This window comes from Callionymus lyra, chromosome 2 (genome assembly GCF_982586985.1).
Source record: "Callionymus lyra chromosome 2, fCalLyr1.hap1.1, whole genome shotgun sequence".
NCBI classification, from domain to species: Eukaryota; Metazoa; Chordata; class Actinopteri; order Syngnathiformes; family Callionymidae; genus Callionymus; species Callionymus lyra.
The window spans coordinates 25,883,924-25,898,746 of record NC_141819.1 but is presented as its reverse complement, the minus strand read 5'-3'; the positions used below and the strand labels follow the sequence as shown (position 1 = coordinate 25,898,746).

The 14,823-nt window shown below is 37.5% G+C and overlaps 1 pseudogene across 1 annotated transcript; it reads left to right on the top strand.

Annotated features, from left to right (window-relative positions):
* The first annotated feature begins 574 nt into the window (after positions 1 to 574).
* On the top strand, positions 575 to 3,968 carry LOC148086149 (PI-PLC X domain-containing protein 1-like; annotated as a pseudogene). Its single transcript, XR_015710531.1, has 5 exons — positions 575 to 810; positions 1,690 to 2,002; positions 2,913 to 3,077; positions 3,143 to 3,338; positions 3,450 to 3,968. The product of XR_015710531.1 is annotated as a PI-PLC X domain-containing protein 1-like (transcript).
* The last annotated feature ends 10,855 nt before the right edge of the window (positions 3,969 to 14,823 follow it).

Below are 14,823 nucleotides of genomic sequence, written 5' to 3'. Positions count from 1 at the left end.
ATGTTGTTACAAGGATGTATGTTTTTGAAAGTATAAAACCGAAAGTATAAAAAGAGTGTTATATATAATGTTATAATGTTTTAGAAAAGATTATCTGGCTTGATTTGTGTAGTAAGTTTTCAATATAAGTCTGTCTGTGAAGAAGTTCTCAGTATTTTGTTGAACTGGACAAAGATTTACAATAAAAATACTTTTATTTTGTAGTTCTAATCTGAGATTACTCTTGGCACGATGTCACCCTTTTGGAAATACATGAAATAACCAATAGCAGAGTAACAGGTGAAGTATGAGAAGGTTCTGAAGGAAGAGGAATACGTCGTACAAAACATAGTAAGAAATACTTTATATAGTTAAAGTATCAAGAGCAAAAAGCTACAACCAGGTTGACTTTTAAATGAATAGGATTGTTCAGTTTGATAACCACGAGTGTTCTTCGCACGTTGAGTAAACATTAACATTCATCGGTCGAACACCGAAGCAAACGCTGTAAGAATGAGGAAATCAAAGTAGCAGCAAAGCTTCCTGTCAGAACTAACCTCTTCCTCATTCACCGCGACTGGAGGTTTCACTTTAAGATGATGAATCTCACCTGAGGTCACTCCCACTGGACGAGTGAGCCCTGGAAGTCGACAGCTACTTCTCTCATTTATCCAGAAACCTTTTTGTTGTCGAGCGTCAAGTGTGGAAACCTGTGAACGGCACTGATGAGTGAAGAGGAGAATGCGAGCGAGGGGACGAGCTACAGCGACTGGATGGCAAAACTTCCACATGAACTCCTGAGTGTTCCGCTCTGGAATGTGGCTCTACCAGGTAGGAAGGAGTGATGTTGACATACTGTTCATGTCTTTTCAGTGTTGCATGTGCGCACCGGTAGAGACTTCATTATATTGTTGAGCACCTGACATTGTGTCGATAATAATGTGGTGAATGAGAATAACTGTAGAAATCATTATAAAGAAATGTTGTTATATTCTGGATGATGATTCAATCAATAGACGTGTTGAACACAATATAAATATAATGAAGATGTTTACGGTCAAACACCCCAAGAAATCATATATAGCCTCGACTTCATTTCACAACTTTAATTTTTAATGGCCGACTGTTACAAAGCGCACTCCTAGCACTTTATAAATACCATAATTCACAGGTTTTAATTAAGTTTGCATTTCTGGTGTGTGGAAATGCTGTGAAGGGTTTACACAAAAGAACCAACAGTAAACGTTTAATGAAAAGAAGTAAAAAGTACAACATCTCAAGCATAGTTGGAGTATAAAAATACACTCAATCAAGCCAAATAATCGTCTATAGTTCTGCCTTTTGCTGGGAGACAAGAACTACACAAAAAGATCAATACAATCAAAAACTTTTTATAAACATCTTTTCATTTGAAATGTATTTTCTTTTTACAGAGGACAGTTTTTAAATCACATTAATAATTAATCTCCTTTACTTGAATTTTATTTGAAAAAAAAAGTACCACAAAAAAATTTAATTAAATAGAGAACGGATCCAGAAACAAGATATTTGTACTTTCTTACACTCAATTGTGGCCTTTGAGATGATTTTGTGCAGCCTTCTGCTTTGTACAGTGCCAAATATAAATGGAATCAGGATCAAAGACGTCCAGAACAAAAGATGAAGATTTAAGAATCCCTGTGTTCATCTAAAGGTAACTGTTCTTCTCAGGCAGCCACGACAGCATGAGCTATGACTTGGACATCAACTCCACCATCCTGGAGCCGGACAGCTTGACCCGCTTCAGCAAGATCCTCCTGCTTCGGAAGATTGTTCGCATGTGGGCGATCACACAGGTGAGAATTCACCTGAGATTCTAGAGCAACATGTGACACGATCTTCACCGTCGCAGGAGGCATCCATCGTGGATCAGCTCGACGCAGGCGTAAGATATTTTGACTTCAGGATTGTTCGCAAGTTGGACGACGATGATCCCACGCGGCTGTATTTCTTCCACGGACTCCACACACGCACTGATGTCGAGGTAGAAAGATGACAGTGATCAGATCATTGACTTGATATTGTTGTATCATTATATCTAACTGGACATGAAACATGTGACTCAAACAAAGTTCCTGATGATGTTTGCCATACTCAGATTTAACTATATTTGATTAGTGTAAATAGTATTATTTTTATTATTAATATAATTATTTTTGTTGTTGCTTTGTATTCAGGGTTAATGCAGAGTAAACAAAAATGTTTCAACTATACATTTAAAAAATGTTTTTTTTAAATGTGTGAAAAGTGTTGTTTTGTTTTCAAAAATACTTTTAAACCATTTAAAACATCTGTATCTGTGTATGTCTTCAGATACATTTTTATTTAAACAAATATGTACTTCTCTGTAGGTTTCTTAAATATTTAAAGATATGTTAAAATATCTGCTTTTGTTTTTTCTTTTTTTAAAATACATATTTAAAAATCTGTTTATGGTTTTGGAATCTTTCAAAATGAATATTTTATTTTATATTTTATATTTTATTTACAAAATATTATAAAATCTGTGTGTTTTTTTTTGCCATATGCTATTAATTAATATTTCAACATCTGTTTAATTTTTGACATATTTTTATGTTTGCATCTGTGAATGTTTTTAACCCTTGTGTTAGCTCAGGGTCAAGGTGACCCAAAGGCCCAAAAACAAATGTGTCCCCTTGATCTGGAGACAACACAAGGGATACCTCAAACACATTTGCTCCATGGCCTCCGGGTCACCTAGGTCACCTGAAAACAATGTATTTGCTCTTAGGTAACACAAGGGTCACGATACTTTTTCAAACATATATTTTAACATCTATATATGTTTTTAACATATTTCTCAAACATATATTTTAACATCCGTGTATGTTTCTAACATATATTTCTTAAACATATATACTCACTTCGAACAGACGCTGCTCAAGGACATAAACCACTGGGCTGAGCTGCACCCTAAAGAGATCCTCATCCTGTCTTTCTCCCACTTTAAAAACTTTCAAAAAAACGCAGCGGCTCTACACTCGCATCTTCTCAACTTCATCGAGACCTTGTTTGGCTCCAAACTCATATACAGAAAGGTACAGCGAGCGATCTGTTTACGACTGAGGATGATATCGATCCATATTTCCTCTCCTGTCTTCAGTGCTGTCCGACTGTGCAGTGGTGTTGGGAGCAGAAGAGGAACGTGTTGATCGCCTATGACTTCCCAGCTCAGGTGAACTCAAGCTCACACCCGGACATCTGTGGAAAAATACCCTATTTCTACGGGAACACGATGAATCCTCACCAACTCGAGGCGTACATCAGTCAAACTCTGGAACGTCAGGCGCGAACAAATGGTTAGTTTTATCCCTAAAAGCTCTTTAAGTTCATTTAAATTAAATGAAAATATAGAATCTGATGCTGGCTTCAGCTGATCTCCGTGGTTTCATCGTTCCTGTTTTTTTCAGGCTTCTTCGTGTGCGGCCTGAACCTGACGCTTCCAGACGGCGTGGCCGCACTCAAGTACATCCTTCAGCCCTTCAACTCTCTGCTGAAGGTCATCCAGAGAAGTCTGCCCGAGCTGATCCGGTTCACGGGTCGGAGAGCCGGAGGTAGCCACGTTAGCATCTTGGCTTCGGACTTGGTGACGCGTGATGATTTTGTCTCGACGGTGGTTCGCCTGAATGTTCCCAAACACACGACAAACACTATGAATGCCGCTTGATGGACTGGACATGTTCTGGTTCAGTCCAGTTCCCTGGAGGGTTTTGACACTTTAATCTGAGACTTGAGCTAATGCTAACTTGTGGTATAATGTAGCTGACAATGTAATTTTTTCATAGACTTTGTTTGTTCTTTGCTTTTTTTTCTGATACTTTCTGCTTATTTATTTTGTTTTTTTTTAACGTACGGTACATCTTCACGACTCATGCAGTGTAATCAATAATAATAATTATATAATAATAAAGTCTAAAAGTTAAAGCCAATATAGCCCTGCGACAGACTGCCGTCCTGTCCAGGGTGTCCCCTGCCTCTCGCCCTATTATACTGGGATAGGCTCCAGTCTCCCCGCGACCACTGTAAGGGAAAAAGCGGTAGAAAATGAATGAATGTGTGTCAGTGAATAGTGAAGATGTCGCAGATTGTGGATCATCTATTCATTATTTATTCCAATTTCATCCAATAATTTCTTGGAATTTCACTATTTCTTCTACACAGTTGACCAACATAAACATAAAACTTGCCAAACTGTACATGACTGTTGTAATATTAATATCTTAATCCGTGTTGCTCCCAACATTTTTGACTTACGAAGAGGTCAAAAAAGTTTTACAGGTGTAAGACTTCCTGCGTCTCGTCTCACTTGGTCCTATCTTTGACCGACGCACACTTGACTGCTCGCTGATTTGTCGCCAGAGTTGAGTTCACGACGCGCCGTCACGGTCAAGTTATCTCCAAAAAAAAAAAAAGCAGAGATGTGATTGTGTGGCCATCGAGCTGAAAACTCTTTCGTAATTGGCTTCTTCAGACATCTGACACACATGAACAGACTCAGCAGAGATTCAGTTTACAATCATATCAAACTGTTGTTTGTGGACAAAGAGATGAGCCTCATGTTTCATCGTGTGAATGATTGACCTGCATGTGCAGCTTTGAGGACCCGTCCAGCTTTGTGGTCAGATTTAGAAACTCATTTACAATCCCTGAAACTGCAAAACAACTGAGAGTGAAACAAATGATCAAACTATGGAAATAATTAACAAATTGAAAACAAATGTTCAAATTCTGAAACAAAATGTAAAACTGCGAAACAAATAAAAAGCCCATTATTATAGTTTTTTCTTACTTTACAAACTGTTATATAACAAACAAATATATAGCAAAACATATTAACTTCGAAATAAATGTTCCATATGTTGAAGTAATGTACAAACTACTTAAAAGAAACAAAGTTTCTGAATTTTGTAAATCGGTTTCAGAATTTGTATATTAACAATTCGTAAATGTGTTTAAATTCAGTTTACACTTCCCAGTCATTGTAGCCCAAGTATTTGTCTTAAAACATTTACACTTTGATTCATCCCCCATCAGTGCACACTGAATTGGTCAATACAAATGATGGATATTACGACACAAAATAACCCAAAACAGCTACAAGGACAAATCCTGAAAAAATGAATCCGCTAATATCCATAAATATTTCGAGAAAACCTTTGCCCTTTCTGTTTCAATTATCTGAGCCTTGTATAAGTCTGCGGAGTCTTCAAAGCGTTATAAAAACAAAAGTTAATTAGGACACAAACATGCAGGTTAACATCAATATTAATAGAGATTCTCTTCTTTAATGAGGATGCTCCTTCCGACCCTGTGAGTCACATGACCTGGTTTGTGTGTTGCATTCTCAGTTGCTTTGATCACCACCTCGCCACTTTTTTAACTCCTTATCTAGTACTTTAGCAGTATCGCCCCATTGTTGCCTTACAGCTAGTTATCCACTGTTAGCGCCGGTAATTTACTGCCAATCCACTATTTTTATTTTTATTTTTACTGTAACTCTTGGTTCAGTCTTCCATTATCTTGTAACTTATTCTTATTCAGCATAATGCAGACGTAAAGAGGTGATGCCACCAAACTAGCCACAATGTGTCCGTCCATTTAAATCTCCCCCTCTAACCACTCTGCTGAAGTGATGTTGGTCAGACTTCTGGAAATACTTGTTTTTGGTCCACCAAAGTAGAACAAAACTAAACATAATTTTGACTTAAATACAGAGTTATTGAGGACCTAACCGGGTCTTTATGGAGAAATATGTTTCAGATAAATATGAATATATAAAGAATCCTGAACTTTTATCCAATTAGAATCACCTGCCAGGATTACAGTAGACGTCACATAAGATAAAACACAGATAATACTTAGATATAAAAAGGAACCATGTTAAATGTATTATGCAAAGTTAAATTAAAAAACGTATTTATTTATTTTAATGTTCAGGAAAAGTCCACGAGGGTTCCCTCCTGGTAATATCCTGGTTAAGCAATCGTTTTAGAAGTTAGCATTAGCCTTAGCATTGCTATTTTAGACTGTATTTTTCATTTTTAGTCCTTGTTTACTTCTTCCCGAACCTTGCATCATAACGTTGTCCGAACTGTAGTACATCTGATCGAACAGTTGAAAAACTCGATTTGTCTTATCGTCAGTTGACTCGGACCAATGAAAATGTTTTCGTATGGATGGTGTTTAAAGTTCATAAACAAAGATGCCTCATATTAAAATGATGCTTATCTGGACGCTGGTCAAAACTACTCCTGTCTGGTGATGAATACAACAAAAGACGCACTTCCTCTCTGCTGACATCTCAAGACAAAGTTTGCTCGTGAGGTAATGAGGCTCCGAGAACTGCCCAATTAAACCCTCCACTTCCTGCTCTAATGAAGAGACACGACCACTAATCACCTGGATCAGGATCTGCCGGAACACTTTGAACGCGCAGCTGCAAACTCACCAACCTTGATTCACGGAACCAAAGAGGAAACAATAGGGCATTTGTTAACAGACCGGAGAGATGAAAGACACTTTGAAGAGACACAATCCTGCCAAATAAAAGACAAAAAGGTAAGTGTTAGGTCATGATGATACCACGATATGCTGAAGAAGCATAGATGACGTTATCTGACCTAAGTACTATCATTGACTACTTTGTATTCGTCCAAAATACTAAATCGGCTATATATATCTGCCCTTAAATGAGTGTGAATCCTGAACTATTTTCCTCGTGTGCATCCTTTGTCCTGTCCTTTACTGTGGGGTCCACCAGAATCCTTTTTCTGACAACCAAACAATACGTATTGTTGGTGCTACTGTTGCCCTCGAGTCAACACCCACCTGAACACTGGATCCTAATTGAAGGTTTTCCTTTAACTGGACTCTTCTTTTTTCTCTTAAATCTAAGAGCGGGTCTAGCTGCTCAGTGAAGTCCCAGTCCTGTGTGGCATGATGTTCTCCTTCTGTAAATGTCGGCTGGTATAAGGAGGTTTTTTGTTTAAGGCATTAATCAAGGAAAACAAACAAATGCCCTTTGTCCTGATCTCGGTGGAATTTGATTCTGCAATTATTCCGTTTTCCCAGAGTAAAGCTCTCTCTCTGTCATGGTCCCTCTGGAGATCTAGAGAGTTAAGTCGTGATGTGTCTACATTACAAAGAAGACAATGGTTTTCGGCATACTAGTAGTTCCCAAAGAGCGGATTATATCATCCCAAGAGACGTTTTACTTGTTGCTAAGTATATTAAAGCTGCACTATGCAATGTTTTTACATCATCATTATATATATTTTTGTATTTATGATTTACTTCTAAACAGTCATGAGTCACATTGCAACTCTCTGGCCATTATTTTAAAAATGATCTTCACTACACAACTTGTTCGCCGCCCGGGGGAGTCTGTGAGTGTCATGTGACCACCTATTTACAACCGTGGGTCAGAGACGGTGTTTTCATATGAAGTACTGAGAGACTTTTTGCTTCAGGAAGATAAAACCAGTGCACTGGAGATTTAATGTAATTGTAGTTACTCTTTTCTGATGCACTTTTTGCAAGTTACCAGAAAAATCAATTTAAAATATCTGATGATGCAAGTCTCTTGTTTTGGGAGCAAATGTTTCCACAGAAAATTGTCGATGGGAAACTGAGATTGAATAATCCTTAAAACTATTCACTGGCTTCCAGTTTCTTTCAGGATCAACTTTAAAATTCTGGTTCTTACTTTCAGAGCTATTCATGGTCAGGCTCCTCCTTACATCACTGATCTGATCCAGCCTTACACCCCAGCTCGGGCTCTGAGGTCTGTGGATCAGAATCTACTGATGGTTCCTGAACACGGTTCAGGACCAGAGGAGAGAAATCTTTTCAGGCTGTTGCTCCTAAGCTTTGGAACGATCTTCCTCTCCCTCTGTGTTTGATGATCTACTGACTCCTTCAAGAAACATCTTAAGATGTTTCTATTTGTTCAGGCTTTTCCTTGATTTTCTAGAACTCCTGTGTTGTTCTCAGTATTATCTTGATCTTTAAAGTATGTACTTTTTTGAGTATTGTTTTGATTGTTTAAGCGCTTTGTGACCCTGGTCTCGAAAAGCGCTATATAAATAAATATTACTTACTTACTTACTTACTTAGTTACACTATTCTAACACTAAAGGAATAATCACCATTTAAAAAAAACAACCGAGTTACTTAATTTTAATTTATAAACAAATGCACAAGGCGTAACCAAGGTTCTACGGAACTCTAGATACACTGTTATGGCACATGGGGGCGCCAGAAACAATATTTTCAATCTTACATATTGCTGCTTTAATGGAAAGTAGACGGCATTTTGATCTGAATTATTAAATATGAAGGAATCCATTTTTCCAAATGTTAATGTTAACTAACTGTTGGAACAGTAGACTAATTATCTTCGACAGAAAAAATACAAACTTCTTCTTGCTGCTCAAACATTTTTGTTAACAACCAGCAAATAAATGGGAAAACAATTGTTTTAATCTGACCTTGAGAGGTAAGACTTGGTAAAGAGTTTGAGGATTTGAGAATATAGTAGAGCAAATCTCAGTGAGACTAGAAGATAAGTTCTTCGTTCCATTACTGGTTACCAGCAATTGGTTTATGGATTTGATTATATGCTATGTTTATAAAAAATAATGTCAATTATAATGAGCTCCTTGATAGAGGTAAACGCTACAACAATACCTTTCTAGTTTTTTTATTCATTCAAAATATTCTATTTGTATTTGTAATTTAAAAATGAATATGAACAATTATTATCTTCTGCAGAAAAATAAACTGCATCTACAGCCAACAAACGCTTGACCTTTTAGGATCCTGAAAATTACAATTAATACAGGAAAGACCTGACACTGTTTCCATGATCATCACACTCTCGGTGGTTCATAACGACCACACTCCCGGTGTCCTCGTTCTGTTGCCCATTTTTAACGCCCTAGTTAGTGTGAAAGAGTGAATGTGAAAATAAACAGAAGATGTCCAACAAGATGAATCCCCTCCATGTTGAAGCATGACCAGGTACACGCTCAGATGCCTAAACACTCCTGGCCTTGTTCTGCAACATCTCGTTCATATTAGTGTCAGCAGCAGGAATGCTTACCGAGGCGCTTTTCGTTCTGCACTCTGTATATATATCTTCAGGTGGGCCATGTGTCCCCTGGACTCATTTAAAAAAAAAAAAAAAAGGGATGTTCGCGACACAAACTGGGTTAATTGGAGACAGAGATGTTGAGAAACTGCTATATTTTCTGCTGTGTTTTCCACATGAAGACGGCAACTCTTGTAGTCCATGTTAAAAATGAAGATATATTAGCGATAATTTAGAAAGAGACTCTCGTTATTAACTTGAGTTTTTTGAGAGTATTAACTGAGGCAGTAGCTCACCTTTGATGACCTTGTTTGGAAGTAAAACTGGAGAATGTTTGTATTGTGTTACTGACTTTCCCTGACCTGAACATTAACACGTGGAACACATCCCATTGAATATCTCTTTGCACAGAAAACTGAGAATACAAAACAAGTTTGTCCTTGGCTTGTTTTGCTCGACGGTCACCGACAGAACCCTCAACTATATTCAATGTGGGTCAACGCAGTCAGCGGCAAAACATTTCACTGCTTATTTCCACGGCTGGGAAGTTTCTCTCTGAGCTTAGCTTGACTAAAGATGAAAAAGAATAGTTGCTCAACAACAACTATTGGGAAATGGTGGCGGCTGCGTTTCTTCTTTTGGTTATTAACTTTGCCTCCTGAAGGTGAAATTTTACAGGGACAAAGGCTTTTGTCACTTTTTGCAATTTATTGTTCTGTATTACAGAATCCTTCATTGAAGAGAAACAAAAGTGTTCCTCTTGTCCTTTCGTAATGCCTGCCAAATGTTTCTCTCAGTTATTTTTCATTTTCTAAAACAAATCTTTCTCAGGTTGAACTTGACAAGTGCATATTTTAACCTTCTAGTGTCTGTATTTTGAATTTATTGAATTGATGGATGTCTTTTCTTGGATTGAGGAGACATTTTTATTTTTTTTTTAAATCCAAAAACCAAGCTAATTTGCTAATGTAAAGTGTTTTCTGAAGCTTTTTCCTTTCACTTATCTTCTCAGTAATTGATTTGGAGTCAAGTGCAAACATAAAACCATCGACCTCGTCGTTGTGTTGGATTAAACTGTCTTTGCTTTCAAGAGGAAACCAAGTTTAGCACAACCCAAGTGGGTGAGTGAGAGTTTTATGCACTAAATCTCTTCAAGTTCAGCGGCTGCTTATCAGCACTGTTGCGACTAATGTTGGGCAGATGGATTTGGAATGTTCCATCAACTACATGTGAACTGTACTTTTAGGTTGTATTTTTTACATTTTACATTAAGACTGATGAAGAATTACTTGATTTATTCAGATTTAATATATTTAAAATATAATTCTATAAAAAGGATTACACTATTTTGAGCCAGACATTAAAATAAACATATATTAATACATTCATGATAGTTTTTACGTGCTGGTGCACACAGAGGGAGCCTTTATTATTATTATTTGTATTTTTTACAAAAACAATGAACAAAAACTTCACATTTTTGTGTAAACTACATTTAGATTTAACCATTGTATGTCACCAACCATTGCACTAGATAGACTCACTCGTGACCGTTGAGCGACTTTATGCACTTCACGTACTTGAACGTCCAGATCTCAAAGTCTTGACTGGTGCTCAGCAGTCTCCATCCTTCAGTCCACTCGTCCACTCGTCCACTCGTCCACTCTCCTGCGGCGCTATCATGTGTCATGTCAACGTCTGTCCGGCCTCACTCACACATGCACGCTGTCGTTGAAGAAGCAGAATTCTGTGCCGAGTGCAGGTGCGAGGCTGAAGCGATCGTGACAGGTGGAGGAAACTGAAGAGGGATCTTCATAGAAGAGGGAACGTCAGATGTTCAGGAACGGAAAAGTGGGTCGATGTCCAACAGAGGAGAGGTTGTCGGTGGAGATGTCAGAATATGTCCAGGATAGATTTATTTGTTTGTCTCCTGCGTGTTCAGGGAAACAAGTGTAACAATGGTGCAACAATCTTACCTGACAATTGTATTAATAGATGTCAACAGTAGTTTGGACTGTTGCAGAAAGTTTCAATGTCTCTCTCCAACTACAACCGATGATGATGACCTTGACCAAAAACATAGAAAATACCCAAACTGTGAATTAATATTTTGTTCTTACCTCTGCCAAGGAGGTCATGTGCTCACTTTTGTTAGTATATGAGTTAAATGTCTCAGAAATGGATGAAAAGAGAAAGTGTTTTCACTTTTATTTTGGTTTTATTTAGTTCTCTCATTTCCTGTTTTCTTTCCCTGTCAACTAATGGCACATGGCTGGACCCCATGAGCAATCAAGATGCCTAATTAGATTAAATTGGATAGACTTTATATTTCAACCAGCTGAGTCCAGACCTATGTGTCATATTTAAGATCTGCCAAAGCGTATTTGTAGTCATTTTTTCTTGTTCCCTCCTGTGGATTATTCTTGTTGAATTTCCTGTGTTTTGCCTCTTTACCACTGTGCCTGAGTGCTTTAGTTTCTTCTTTATACGCAAGTGTTTTGACCTTCATGTTTTATTTTCTGTTTGCCTGTTGTTTCCTTTTGTTTCCTGTTTTATTCCACGGTTCGGAGGACGCTTTGGTGTTTGGACATTTACACATTAAGGGATTTTGGATTCTGGATTTCGTTATTTAGTATTCTTGGTGTTGCATTCTTTGTCTCTGGTGGGTTTTATCTTCTTCTACTGCTAGTGTTGCTGCTGCTGCTTAACAATATCTAAATAGTTTAAAAAGAAAAAGTTGATTGGTCTACCTTCAGCTCACAATTCTACTCCACATACTGTTGTGTTTGTTTATTGGTAATCTCTTTTTATCGGTTGACATCAGTCTATTCTTTGAATCACATCGATCTTTTCTTTCTGTTCATTGCGGCGTTGAACTGTCTCATAAACATGTTGTAATATACTGTACATTTCTCTCTCTTCATTTGAAGGGGCCCAGCTTTGAACTTCACATCCAGAATAGATGAAATAACACAATCTGCTGATGTCAGCAAACTACTCCATTGATTTGAATGACTGAATGGTTTCAGATTGACTGGTACCCAGTACCCAGCATCCATCCATCTCCTCCTCATTCCTAAATCTTCCACTATATTGATTCACCTGCAGCTCAACTAAATTGAAGCCTCTGTTCTGATACCGCCGTCTTTTTTTTTTCTGAGAAGAAGTGGAATATATGATAAAGAAGTTGAATAGCTGGAAGGAAGAATATGAAGGAAGGAGGAATATCGACCACCTCTCCTCACCTCTATTCGTCTTCAACCCAACATGAACTTCTCCTTCGTGGAGGCCCTCAAAGAAAGATGTTCTTCAGAGCTTTGATCAGTGATCTGTCAAAACAGGGTTTCGTTTATTCATCACTCTGTTTCACATTTTACCCCAGGAAAATGACTTTAAAGTTCAGAATCATGTCTTCTTACTCAGAATTCTCTTCATCACAACCGTTCATGTATTCCTTTAGCCTGAGAGCTTCTCAACTGGAGAAGTGCAGCGGTCAATTAGCGATAACAACTCTGACTTTTTTATTTCATGGAGTGAAAATGATTGCTTCAGAATAGCAGTGGAGATCGTAATAAAGGGCATATAGAGTCATAAAAATGATTACATCAACCTTGTTTTCTCCAGTTTTCTTGTTGATTTTAACATCTGGTAGAACTAAAGTTACATAAAAAGAAAAATAGGACACAAGAGTTTAAATTAAAAACTAATATCAAGACATTATCCATGTTTTCTTAAAAATAGAATTCTTGCATCAAAAGCATTTATTCTGCTGTGAAGTGTCAACCAGTAGTCTTTCTCATGTTTAAAAGGATGAAAACACCTTTAAAATCATTTGTTAAATAAAATGATTTGCAGATAAATGTTTCTTATAACAAGCAAAATATATGGTATTATTTAACTTTTATTGTTATCTAATGCAATTGTATGTTTATTAATAACAATAGCAAATATCTTCGCCATCATGACCTTTCCATTGTTATTTGGTTATATCCTGTTTTTCTTATTATTTATTGTTAAAATATACTGTATGTCTGACTTATACTGTGAATTGTTTGCCATATGTTTTGAGTTTGATGCTCCTTAATGTGAAGGCAAATACTCGTATATTATCTTCCCTTTGCATCATTGGAAATTTGATTAAATTACTTATGCGTTGTTGACCAGTGCATCAAATTTTCCTTCAATAAACTTCCAACAAAGGTGGAAAAAATACATATTCTGAAAGTACCTTTATTTAAAAAAATGTATTGTTTCTCATGTTTATTATCTGGATATAATCATTTATTTTTCAACATTGCTAATATTCTTCTATTTGTTTGTGATGCATTGAAGAATGTCGCTCTCTCATGTGGGTCAGAATGTAACAGTGGAACTTCGATAGCATGTTAATCACATCTGTGTGCATCCTGCATTAAAGTGTATGTTCATCTTTCCCCGGAGGCCTCGGAGAAGACGTTACATACTCGGGGAGGAATTAAAATAATGCAATCATGCGGAAGCGTTCTCGTGATCTATGCATAATTCAGAGTGCATCCATGTCTTTAAAGGCTTTTATTTTTTAGGAAACCACTATTTGACATGAAGCGGACGTTGGGTGATTAATGCAGGAGACCATTCTCTCCGTCTCACCACTGAGATCCAGGCCTGCTGTGAGGTCATAGTTTATGAGAAGGTGACCTCCAGACTCTCACTGGACGCTGATAAAAGATAAGGAGCCATCACTTACCGAGGCTAAGACTTGAGGTCGCCTGTCAAGCACATCACGGCGAACAAGGAGATTCTACATCAGTCCTGGAGAGTTGATGGGAATCTGACATTTGCCTCGTCCCACTTTGTCTTAAAATACATTCATTTGATGTGTTTTTCTTTAGTAATAATAATAAGACCACAACAGTATTTGCCATCAAGTTGAGTTCAGACCTTCAATACGAGTTTCAAGGTTGTTTTTTTCCTCATTTGTTGATTCAAAACATTGTTTGGCTTGAGTAGCTCTTCATGGTCATGATGAACTCTCTTCCAAAATCAAAGACACTGTAGAAATAATGAAATAAAAGTTAAAAAAAAGAGGTCGGTAAACAAGCTCTGAAGGAAAAACAGCCAAGGCTGGACTCCTCTTCCGTGTTATTTCAGGTTCACTTGCTGAAATCTAGATGAGCCCATTGAAGAACCTCTGATAACTCGGAAAACTTGGTCAGTCATGAGAGGGTGTGAGGTCATGGGTTACACAGTTAAAGTGCAGAGAAAAAGCTTAAAGGAATGTAATGATTAAATCCTTGTCCTGGAATCAATCATTTGCACCACTCTGCCTTCAACAAAATCATTTTTTACATGATTCATCACATTAAATATCGGCGTCTGCCTACTATCCTTTATTATCTTGACTTTCTACTGGGTTGTGCAAGGACTTTCTGGAACCACATTGCCCCCTTCTGTCCAATTGTCACTATTTTAGAGAATAAAACCACATTTAAACTAAAGAAAAATATTAGTTAGGTAACTTTTTTATACATCCGTTTCAATCTTCTTGTCTCCAGCGTTGTGATGGGCACCAGGAGGGGAGACACGCTAATAACCAGTCTGGACCGTGAATCGGAGCTCAGGGGTCGAGGGTAACAAGCTTAGGATGACGCCGTCTCTAGGAAAACACCTGCTTCCCTTGTTACTGCTACAAGTTCCGCCCTGAACTCCATGAC